Source organism: Galeopterus variegatus, unplaced genomic scaffold (genome assembly GCF_000696425.1).
Source record: "Galeopterus variegatus unplaced genomic scaffold, G_variegatus-3.0.2 Scaffold9728, whole genome shotgun sequence".
Taxonomy (NCBI): Eukaryota; Metazoa; Chordata; class Mammalia; order Dermoptera; family Cynocephalidae; genus Galeopterus; species Galeopterus variegatus.
The window spans coordinates 9,958-22,891 of record NW_007735839.1 but is presented as its reverse complement, the minus strand read 5'-3'; the positions used below and the strand labels follow the sequence as shown (position 1 = coordinate 22,891).

The 12,934-nt window shown below is 38.8% G+C and overlaps 1 pseudogene; it reads right to left on the bottom strand.

Moving 5' to 3' along the window:
- Window positions 1–1,906: 1,906 nt before the first annotated feature.
- Window positions 1,907–2,662, bottom strand: LOC103609534 (annotated as a pseudogene).
- Window positions 2,663–12,934: the final 10,272 nt, after the last annotated feature.

The window sequence follows — 12,934 nt, the reverse complement described above, 5'->3', positions numbered from 1 at the left end:
CCTGATTATGAGACATCAGAAGGAAGACGTGGCATTTGGAGCAAATAGCTCCCACATAAATAGGAGATGTGATTTTGTTATGAATAATAGAAAACAAGGTGAGAACTGAAAGATAATTTTTAACAGACTTCTCACTGTCTTAAATAGAATGTCACAATTTCTCATATTTGAAAGGCCTGATTATAGAATTTCAAAGAAGGTAGGTTTTAACCTTCTGTCTTTCTCTTTTTAGAAAATTTACAGATTTTCTAATACAATATGCATTCTTAAATGAAATATTTATTTCATGCAAGAGCTTTACTTAGTCCTGCTTTTGTGTGTCTCCCTAGCCTATTTTCTGGAGTTCATTGACTTGGTTGTATGAAAAAAGGAAGCATGTTAATGTTTAGTAAGCTTTTGTTTGGTATCTTTTCGTAGGTCTCCAAAGTCATAGGAACCAGAAATAGTAATGATAATAGTAAAGGCAACAACAATGCGCATTTATATTGCACTATATAATTGAAAAATTATTTTCACAACTGCTATGTATAATATTTAGCCCGTAGTTAATTCTTAGTGTAATACTACAAGCAAGATATCTCCCAGTTTACAGTAGCGTAAACTGAGACTCAGCACAGTTAAATACTTGTCACTGGAGAGGACCAAAGCCAGGAAAGAATTCACAATAGCTGTACAATTAGGTAAAATACCAACAACAAGCATCAAAAACAGTTTGGTGACAATTCTTTTTTTTTCCTTTGTAGTCTTTTATTTTTTTGTTTATCTTCACAGTAACTCTTAGATTTAAGTAAGGCAGCATCATACTCATCTTCTAGAAGAAATTCAGTCTTAAAGAGGTTAAACAATCTGCACAAAGTCCCACAGGTAATCACATATCAGGCAGAGCTGAGCTTAGTCTTGTTCACAATCCTGGTGCTAGTGTATGTTGTGCTGTGGAGTTTGTTAAATGAATGAAGCAGCAATTTCCCAGGTCCCTTCAAATGGTCCCATGTTTGCTTCCACTTGTGACTTTTTCTCTCTTAACTAGCATTAACATCAGAATATATATATATACACATATATTTGATCACCAAATTTCACTTACCTCAGTTCTTTGATTGAAGCGTTCTTTAAAATTTCCTTGTATTTCTATATTAAATCCAGAGAAAAAGTTATTTTTTCAAATAGTTTCCACTGCTGCCTGCCTCTCTGGAAGCTTCTGGACTTACCTATTTCTGTTCTTGAAAGCAGAGATTGCTGATGTTTTATAAAAAACCACTAATTACTTTTTATAATTTTAAAGACAGCTTTCTATGCATAAAACCAACTCAGCACAAAAGAAATCCTCGCTAATTCTTATTCCCTGGAGTAGAAATAAAAATGAATTTTCTACTGATTTTGTACCCAGGTTGCTGTCCATCTTTATCTGGGAAATACTGTTATTCTCCCTCACTGTCCACTCTCCGTTATCCTAACAACAACGACAAAAGGTCAGTTTTAAGAGTCAGGAAATCTCTTACTTTCACTATCCCATAGGGAGAATGAGCTAAACATCTAAATTGGAAGGTGGAAATTTCAATGTTAAATGAGAGATTCAGGACATTTCCCAAGAGGCCATATGAGCATTTTAAAAGCTAATATAATGTGTCTAAAATAACTTTAATTATAATAAATTTATAGATGTGCTGATTAGTCATACTGACATACACATATGAACTATGCCTAAACCAAATTAAAGTTTAAAGGAAAACAATACATTTGATGAGCAATCCTGAGAAATCACTGGAGCTGAAGAAATAGCATGCTCCTGCAAGTAAGAGACATTAAACACTCAGTAATCTAAATAATTGAATATGCTAAAAATGAGGAAATAAACAGGCCATGGGGGTGGGGGATACACGTAGGAAAAGTAATTTCATGATCTCCTTCATTTTGATTGTATTGTTTTCTTGTCTTCAGGAGGAAAGATTTTTTTTTTCTTTTTTTCCTTTTTTGTCTTTTTTCGTGACCGGCAACGGATCGCAACCCTCAGTGTTGTGCCCATACTGGACCGGGACCGGCAACGGGATCGCAACCCTCGGTGTTGCGCCCGCACCTCGCTCAGCCAGTGAGCGGCCGGTCTGTATGTGGGATCCGAACCCTCGGCGGGAGCGCCGCCGCACTCCCAAGCGGCGCACTGTAGCAGTGCACCACCAGGCCAGCCCAGGAGGAAAGATTTTGACTTCAAAAGTAACAAAACATTTGAGAAGGGAATTCATATTTTTCTAACTGGTATTCTTGTGCTATTCTCTCAGCAGTCCGTGTTTCCGGATAAAGTGTACGATTATTGAGAAGTGTCAATGCCTCTATAATACAAGTTTTGCTTTTTGGAATGATTCATCAAAGTGATGGCCTTTTGGCAATCTGAATTCCTCTGGCTCTTGACGTGCTTTGTTTCAGCATCTTTTACCTGCACGATAGACACGGGCTCTCTGGAAACAACATCCACATCTTTTAGTAAGGACAGCAGCTTGTCATCTTTTCTAGCAACATCTTCCTTAATGTCTAGTTGGTGGCTCACCTGCTCTCACAGGTAGCTCTTGGTGGAAGGGTGCTGGGGAGCAGAAAAGGGCTTCATCTTGCTGATTTCCCATTGTACTGGGTTCTCTTGGTTGAAATTCCCAATCATGTGAATCACCACCATCCCTGTCACCTTACAACATGATGCCCTCAGGTTTGCACCGTATGTGGGAAAACAAAACCAATTCTTCATTGCCTTTTAATTCCTGATGGCCTCTTCAGTTTAGTTTCAGGTTCTAGAGAAGGAAATAAACACACATAGACCCCTTATTGTCTGTCAGGTTTGGGAATGTACCCTTTCAAAGTAACACTTTAAGACTATTACCATTCCCAAATCTTCAGGATCAGAGAAGTTTCTTAACTTACCCACCTGCACACAGTAATCAATAGTCAAGCCAGCATTGGAACCTAGGTCTATCTGATTACTAAATCCTTTTTCATGATATTATAACTTGTAATAGCCCTCATTCCAAGTAGCAGGCAGTTTTCTGGCATCTGCCACATGCCAAAAATAACTGCAGTGTAGAAGAGCTGATGCCAGTGATCTGCCTCTCCCGTCAGACAGCATCTTTTGCAACTAAATAATATAAATCCTAGAATAAATCTCGTGGAGATTCCTCTTGGCTTTAGAAATGTAGATGCAGGATGCCAACCCAGAAGATCTGGCTTTTTAAATTTAGTTTAATAATAATAACTAAGTTTTTTATAATAAGAACTAAGTAGTATAGGTTATTTTTAGCAAAATTTCAATAGTTTTGACCACTGCTAAAAATCTCTGTGTCTAAATCAAACCTCAATATAATCACTAAAGAAAAAGTGCACTGTGAATCTCAACCCATCCTGGAAGCATTCTAGATTTGCAGAATGTCACTAAAACAATAATCATTTGGATTCAGAATACTGATGTTGAAATTCTAGCTTCAGTTAGATACAACTTTAGGAAAGTTACTTAATCTGTGATATAGTTTCTACATTTGCAAAAGTGGATTAAATTTCATATATAAAAAAACAAATGAAATGATTATCCTATGGATAGGAAATTAGAAATAATTACATGTAATAATTCCAATTTTCAGTGACTCTTCAAGAAAGACTAAAGATTTGGTTAATGGTGAAGAATCAAAAATAAAAATATTCCAAGCTATATAAGACAGAAGGAAATGTTGGAATGAGCAGGACTGAGGCCATGTTGGGACCTAAAACTGCCTCGGCTAAGGGGGATAGGGGGTTTGTAAAGGACAGTTTTTTTTTCTCTCCACTCTTTCTTCCCAGCCCCTGACTTTGTTATCTTGCTTGCTAACTAGGAGAACAAGGCTGAGAAGCTACTCAGTACTTTGCAAAGTTAACAATTCTTTCTTTGAGGCTTGTAGAGTTTTAAGAAGTTATCAAGGCCAAATGACTGGATGCTGACCTTGGGCACCAGCCGAGTCAACCAGAGATCTGCAAAGAAGAACAGCACAAAAGAATTTGCATAAAAGATGATTCTACACCACAACAAATCAAAATCTTGCAGAGTCCTGAGGAAACAGCAAAGATGAGAACAGAAACCGGAATAAGTCTTGGTGAGACCTCCTGACTCCTAGAAATGGACCCCTCGTAGCTCACATCTCCTTCTCTCCTGCTTTTCACCTCCCACATTCCATTCTCTCAACCCATCCTTTAAAAACCCCTCGGTAAATTTAAGTCTTTGAGATGGGATAGCCTACCATCTCCTTCAGCTGGATACGTCTGCTTTTCTAACACCAACCATTTGACTTCTGAGTTTTTCTTCTCAAGGGGGAAGGAAGCCAGACCTGAGTTCGGTAACAGAAATAAGTCAACTCAGAAGTCTAACTCTAAGAGTAGAAATAGTCTGGGGATGAAAATTGCTGTAGCACTATCATACTGTCAAAATATATCTAGTTCTATCTTATCATATCTGACTTGTTTATGATCTGAGGAAGGTAATTTCTTCTAAAACGTATCCCCCTCTATAACATGAGGCACATGTAAAAATGAGGAACTTGATAAATTATGTTTCCTTCAAAATATAATAAATTTCTACACAAAGATCCTAATGAGCCATTTATCAATTTATCTAAGCCCCTTAGATTCTTTATATTCACATGCTACTTAAAATTAATAGTAATAGCTTTCTACATGTTATATGACTATTTAGTTTTAAATAGTCAAATGGAATAATTCATTATAAAATTTCCTTGTAATTTCCTCTTGTAGATATTTTTGCTAAATGATAAAATTCAATCAATCATTAAATGAGTATTCGATTTAATTAATCATCATAAAGATAGAGATAATCAATACGCAAAAGAAAAAATTACTGCAGCTACCTTCTTAGCAGAATAACTCACTGTGATTACCTCCAACTATCTTCCCCAATTAGCTCAACACTTCCAAAAAGTAGAGCAGTTTTCTCCCTTTTTATAACCAGTAAATTAGACCTATTATTATTTCATTGTAGTACCATTAGTGACTGTCAAAATTTTTAGTTTAGCATAAAATAGTGCTAATATAAATTCTCTCCTGAATTTCCCAGAGTAGATTCTTTTAACAGAACAGTATTTTAAAAGGTGGGCAGTATTTCAATAAAGTAAATAAGGCATGAAAAATATCAGCATTTCCACTTTTTTTCAAGAGAAAAAGAGAGTTCTTCACCTCCAAAAAATGAGCAAGTGTAATAGCAATAAATGCATGAAAACTAGAAATCACTCTTCACTTAAGGGGGGTGGTGTAACAGTATATCATAAATCCTCTAATCTTTACAGCCTGAGTAAGGCTCTAGAATGTAGGTTCCAGAAGGCGGAGGTGGTACAATATATTTTCCTAAATCAGCAGCTCCTAAGCACAGCCACCAGTATAGAAAAGTAATAAGTGAATTCTCATTTATTGGTTTAAATTCTTTATTAGTCAGAGAGGTAAGTGATAATTGAATGAATAAACAGATAAATAGATAAGTTTCTCCATCTATATTAAGATAAGTGGAAGACAGTTTGGGGCCTCTGGCTGTCAGTGTTATGGGATTCCTACTACCATAGACACTAATTAGTCACCTTCTGAGAGTCACAGTGACTTTCCTCTCCTGTTTCCTGCGAGGAAGAGGAGGAGGTGCCTTTCATCTGCTTGGTTGTCTCTTGGTTAATCCAGTTAATACGGTTCATCAACAAAGATACTAATGATTCTATTTCCAACTATAAAACTATTCTTAATTTGCTAGTTTGTGTTTTTTGAAACCACCAAATTCTGTGTCTTATAACACTATCACAGTTATAAGGTCTGGCTTCCTTCCCCCTTGAGAAGAAAAACTCAGAAGTCAAATGGTTGGTGTTAAAAAAGCAGACGTATTCAGCTGAAGGAGATGGTAGGCTATCCCATCTCAAAGTATTTTGTTTGTTTGTTTATGCTGAGCAACCTTATCTCCTACCCAATTAGACTTTCAAACAAACACACGCTTAAAAAGTGGTCATTTGCTCCTTTATAGTCTTATTACCAGTTCAATGATTGAATTTAACATCAAAATGACATGGTGTAGCTTAAATAATTGGAAGTTTGTTTCTTTCTCAGCTGTCAGTCCAAGCCTAGGAATCCAGGACTGATATCCTAGGTCCAGGCCCTTTCTAATTCGTTATTCTGCCATCCTCCACATGTGGATTCCATTTCGTGGTCTAATGTGGTTGCTTCAGTTCCTAGCATTATATGCTACCTCCTGTTCAGAGAAGAGAGGGCGAGGAAAGGACAGTGTGTGTCTGTCTCTTCTCTCAAAGGACAGAGCCCAGAAATGGAGCTCACTGCATACGCTCACATTCTGTCAGTTGAAACCTAACTGTAAAGCCATGTGTCACCTCAAGAAAAGGAAAGAACGAAGTCTTTGGTTGGAGGGCCATGTTCTGTTGAGGGTTCTAGTACAAAGGAAGGAGGGGAGTAGAAACTGAATACTAATTAGCATTATCTACCGTAATCACCTTTTCATCTACCCCCAAGCAGGAAAAATGGGCAATTGGGATCCCCACCCTTTTGTTTTAAGCAAGGTAGTGAAGTAATGTTGGATTTTCTCTTGTCATGAGCCAGTAATACCAAATGTCAGCTCCATTCTCTCCTGCTTGGGAGGAAAGTTCTTAGTAGAACTTTTAAAATAATGTGTGTATAAAAACCCTTTTAAATAATGTGTGTATATTTAGAGATAATAAAAGCAGCTCTAAAATTTTAGATTTCTGATAATTGAATCATTTCTTACTCTTCATATCTGTCTTAGTCGTGACCAAAACACAACCAGCACATGCGAGTCTGCTGAAGGATTATGGTGGATTAGTTCACGGGTTCTGTGTTCACAGCCATCCTGTGCTCACCAAGGCTCACAGGATGCCACGATGCATCGTAAACACATCCACTGTAATTCTAAATGATCTGGATTCTCTGCTTAGAGATAATGTCAATGGTCTGAAGTTGAACTGATTGGATGTGTCTCTCAGTATCTTCATTATTCAACCCAATTATCAATTAATAAAATTATAGTTCAAGAGAGCCACCAGACATTTCCACCCCTAGAAAGCAGGTTAGTTCCCATAACTATGTGAAGGAACTATCGGGTCACACATAAATCGGTATACAATACATAAGCTCCTTAAGTTTATTACTGAAAGTCTTATCCATAGTTTAATAGTTTGTGAATAGCACATCTGGCCTCCCAGTCAGAGACCGAGTAATGAACACCATAGATTTTCTTTACTTATAATATCTCTGGTAGAACATAGCCCCCAGGTCTTCTTAGAGTCCATGTCAGCAATAATTTGCAGATTCTCATAGGTTCTCCATATCACTCCTTGAACAAGATAAGGGGCAAATATCTCTATCCCTATTTCACCACATATGGTTCCTCTGCTACTTGTTTTTTGACAATTTATCCTAGTCTTATTTGATACTGACAAGTCAATATGATGAGAAATTTAGATATCCAGGCATACTTTTTATCAAAATGCTTGTAAATGCTCACTTAGCCTTCAATTTGCTGTATCACTCATGAAATGGCATGTGAATGAGGGAGGGCAGAAAATTGGTAAGAACCTGTTGTCATACCCTGTTGGAAATTTATGCCCTTTCTGCTTTAAGGAAGTGTGGCGTAGTGACATTTGTATGTGGCTATACCTGCCTATCTCTTCTAGATAATCGAGCACCTTAACAATTCTCTCTTTAGGCACTTTCGAAACTCATCACCAACAAGATTATCTAAAGCATCAGTTTTCTTATGTTCCCCAGGGCTCCTAAGAGGCTCTTACCCCAATCTGAGTGTCAAAATAAAGGGCATTGTTTGAAATGAATCCACCATCCAGTTTAGAATAAAAACCCTAGATTCAAATTAGTAAATTCAGAGTGTGTTCTACTCTGAAGTCAAACTCTACTGAGTGTTAGCTTCTGCTACATTGTCCTTATTTTTATCCTACTTCTAGTCTTATTCCTGGGACCCAGAATAAGCTGCAAACATTCTCAGAAGATATGAGCTGGTTTGACAACCTTCTGAACAGCCGTCAAGCGAAGACAGGTTACTGCTGCGGATTGATTGAATTGTGTCCCCAAAGTTCATATATTAGAAGTTTAATTCCCACTGTGACTGTGGAGAGTAGGAAATCTTATCATGGTAGTTGAAAGGTGGGGCCTTGAAGAGGTGATTAGATTGGGGGACCATGCCATAGTGAATGGATTAATAATGGGGTCAGGGGCATGGTTCTGAGGGCTTCAAAAGAAGAGCACATGAGAAGTTCTCTGCCTCTGCTCTGCCATGTGAGACCCCTGCATTGCCATAAAGCCACCACCAAAGAAGACCCTCACCAGACGTGTTCCCCAGCCTCTGAAATCGTAAGCAATAAATTTCGTTTTCTTTCAAATCACCCGGTTCCAGGTATTATGTTTATAAGCAACAGAAACAGACTAATACTCTAAAATAGACCTCTTTCCTCGGATAGCAAGAAAGGTTCAAAACCTCTGTAAAACCATTTGTGTGCCGGGAAGTCACAGGAGTCCTAGATAGCCAAGCCAGCTACGTATTCCATCTATGCTGACTTTTTACCTTATGGTACTTCTATATTAATTTGTTGCTATTTTGACATACATGTAGAGATTTCTTCTAATATCATAGTCTTCTAGCACCTTAAAATGCTCTCTTCTGATGATCTCGTCTTTCACTCTATTAAATCAAATTCGTGGAAGGCCATTGATTTAGACTGAGCTTCTGCACTAAGGCTAATAGACCAAACTAACAGGCAGTTTAACTGCAGTAGCTGAGCTTTAGTTAATTTACGGAAGCTCCATAACCAATTAACCCATTAAGCTGTAACCAATTAAGTTGCTGCTGTCAGATCATGTTATTGGCTGAAGTTCTCTGAACCTGATCTCGTTCAAAAGGCTGCCCGATTCGTGACTTGTTTTGACTTTGTCTTTTTGTTTGTTTGTTTTACTTTGCTCAAACTCAGTTAAAATCTGAACTTGTCTATTTAACAACCCTATGTTTAGCCACTAACTCCCTTAGTCACCTCAATAACCAGCAGCAATTGCTGTAGTGACATGTAAATTCTCCATGGACGTTAGGAAACCCAGAGGGAAGAGGTAAAACAGATATGGTGACTTGGAACTGGATAGTAAATGAGAAAATAATACTAAATTTGATAGAAAGAAACTACTGAATCAGACTGAATATACCTGAAGGTGTTAAAATTAAAGTTTTCACTGCCAAGTGGAAATGAGAGCTCATAAAGAAAATTAAATTCTGTTAGAAAAGGAGTTTCAGTTGAGCACACATCTGTTTTGTGACTATTATTTATGCTCTAAATTAGCTAACCGGACCAAATAATCCATCTCCCCAACCACCTTCTTCATCAGCTCCCGATAAGTGACGCTAGGCTTCAGAAATACCCTGTGGCGCTCTCTGCAACTGGGGAAAAAGAAGAAGAAAAGAGTAGAAATGTTCATGGGTAAATGCGGGCTGCCGTTTCATTCATCGTTAGCCATCAGCATGTAAAACGATTCAGCCCTTCAACCTGACACAGCATTACTCCCTATACACCACGCGGGGAACCCTGAAATCAAGGCAGCGGTTTTAGGTCCAATATGCATTTGGTACAATTATCCACAAGTAACCGAATTTTCCCACATTTTTAAATTTGCCCTAACTTAAGGGTCCACACAGACACTGAGACTTAGGTATTATTATGTCATTAGGTAGTCGTTCTTTAATCTAGCCCACAGTCATTGTTCTCTGATAGAGTTCTCCCTCAGATGGTCCTGAAGGTTTGGGGTCCTTTGGAAATGTTTATTCCTCTGCTCTTTCATGATGCCCACGTCCGCCGTATGTCTCAATGGTTTCTGCTTCTCGCTTATCCTCATTCCTGCTAATGTTACTTCTGCCTTAATTCTTTGGAATTTTAATGTGCACGTAAGTAATGTGTCCAGTATCTTCACCTGCCACTGTTTTTAACATCCTTTTCTACAATGTTCCTGTTTTCTATGTTGTCTCCCAGCACACCTCAGCTACCCACTCCCATGGCCATGCATTTTAAATGTGTGATTGTCAATACCAGCTAGACTTCCATTATCTCCAGCACCTTCTGCACTCTGAGCACTGTGCACAAGTACTCTTCCCTTTTCCTAACTCACTCACTCCACTATATTGATTTACAAGCAACCTTGACCTACCAGTTCCCCCAAATTTATTGATCTCACAAAATTTAACTGCCCCTCATGCTTTTATGTTCTCAATTGCATGTACACACTTCCCGGCCCCTCTCTCACTGTGTGGTATTAATCTGGTGAAATTATAAACCCTGTTTAATTCAATTCTTCCACTCTCTGCCTATATTTATAAAGTGGCGTGTAGTTGGAACAAAACACAAAAGCTAACCAGCCTCTTCAGAGGCATGCCCTTGGATCTCCAATAGGCTGCTAATGATACCAGGCCACTGTGCTCCACTTCACCAACCTACCTGCTCTCTCTTTTACTCAAGTGACTGTTTTATATCTTCTCTCACAGAAACCCCCATGCCTCCTCCCACGTTCTCATTCTCAGTTGATAACTTTGCTGCCTAATTAACTGAGAACATTGAACCTCCTGTGCATTCCTGCCTTTCCCTACTTCCTAACGTGTTAACTCACACACTCCGCATTCTCATCTCTTACCACGAGTTAACCGTCCTCATTCTATATAAAGTCAGTTCTTCAACTTTTGTGTTAGAGCCCATCCCTTTCTCACACATACACAAGGGCTTTACTCCAGCACCTCTTGTTTTTCTTTCTCTCTCACATCAATTGTTCTCTCCTCTATTAGGTCATTTCCATAAAAAAAGGACAAAAGATATATATATAATAATAAATATCATTATTTTCTTCTATCATAAAGGAAAATAAAATAAAAGCAAAAGCAAAAACCAAGCAAACCATCTCTTGACTTGTCAGCTCCAGCCTTTGCCCCCTTGGCAGGAAACTCCTTGAATCTGCCGTCTGTGTTCACTGTTTTGAATTCCTCTCCTTTTCTTTACCACAAATGCTCTGTTCCTGATTTTGCCATTATCCATGCCACAGGCCAAAAACAGTTTTGTCAAGGTTACCAGATGACAACTGTATTATCAAATCTAATGCTCAATTCCCAGTTTTTAATTTACTTGATTTCTCATCAGTTTTGAGTTGGTCCATCTTTCTCCGTGTGGCTTCTTAGACATTATGCACTTTTTGTTTTTTCCTAACTCACTGGTCACGTTTCACTTTATTTTGCTAGGCGCCTCTCTTCTACCTTAGCCCTTGACGTGGAATACCCCACGGTGCAATCCTTGGTTCTCTTCACTTATCCATCAGCGATGCTCCCTTGGAGATCTTCAACAGTCTTAAAACCCATCTGTGAGTCGACAATTCCCAGTATTGTGTTTCCAGATGAGATCTTGCTCTCGAACCACAGACTCTCATATTCAGCTGTTATTGAACATCTCCATGCATTAGTCTGTTGAGCATCTCAGAACTAATATGCCCAAAATTAAACTACCTTTTTCCAAAAATTTTTTCAGCATGTCTGCCCAAAACTCACTGAAGCTTTATTTCCATTGTAACAATGTTGAAAGGGTGCGAAATCAGACTACGGCAGTATTAAAGAGTGAGGTCTTTAAGAGGTGATTGGATCGTGATGATTAATCCATTCATGTATCGATGGGTTAATGAATGGTTCAGCGGGTTTTCAGGGAGTAGCACACGTGAGGCTGTACAAAGAGAGAAAAGGAGCGTGTTAAAGAGCTCTGGTCATTCTCGCCACGTGACACCATGGTCATCATAGGACTCCGCAGAGTTCCCACCAAGAAGAAGATCCTCACCAGATGTGTTCCCTGAACCCTGGACTTCCCAGCCTCCAAAATGGTAAGAAATAAATTTCTTTAGTTCTTTAAAAATTACCCAGTTTCACATATTCTATTATTAGCAACAAATACAAATACAGAGCACTAATTCAAAATATAAATGGTATTAACAATCTTTACCTCCACTGCTCTCACTTTGACAAGTTGCCAAGATCTCTCACCTGGATCATTGCAATATCTTCTTAGATAATCTTCTTCCTTCAGTCTTTACACTCTATGACCCCAAGGGCTAGTCCCAAAAAAGCAGCAGAACATACCTTTAATTGGAAGTCACATGATGTCACTCCTGTACTCAAAATTCTCAGTGGATCCTCATTTCATTTGGAATAAAATTGAAATACCTTACAGAGCTGTCTGGGAGATGATCCTGTATCACTTCACTAACGTCTCACCATTCTCCTTTGTGCTGATTCTTTGAGTCACCCTGGATTCCTTCTGTTCCTCAGATATTCCAGGTGTGCTGTGCTTTCTCTTGGGGCCTTTGCACTGGCTGTCTCCATCACCTTTACCTCTATATTAGTCTATTTCTGTTGCTTATAGTAAAATACACAGAACTGGGCAATTTATAAGAAAACAAAATGTTTTGCTTACAGTTCCTGAAGCTGGGGAGCCCAAAGTCCAGGGAACACATCTGGTGAGAGCCTTGGAGGTGGCAACAGTGACAGCAGGGTATCACGTTTCAGAAATGGTGGAGCAGAGAGAGACTAATGTCCTCATGCACTCTCCTTTTAAAGCCACCAGAACCACGCCCCTGACTACCATTATTAATCCATTCACTATGGCATGACCGACAATCTAACCACCTGTTCAAGGTCCCACCTGTAAGTGACCATAATAGTATTGCCCACACTCAGCAGTTACAATGGGAGTTAAGTTTTGGGGGGAAATTCAACCCAAGCCAGCCTCCATCAAAGGCTTTCTCAAATTTTATTTTTTCAGGGCCGGCCCGTGGCTCACTCAGGAGAGTGCGGTGCTGATAACACCAAGGCCCCGGGTTCAGATCCCATATAGGGATG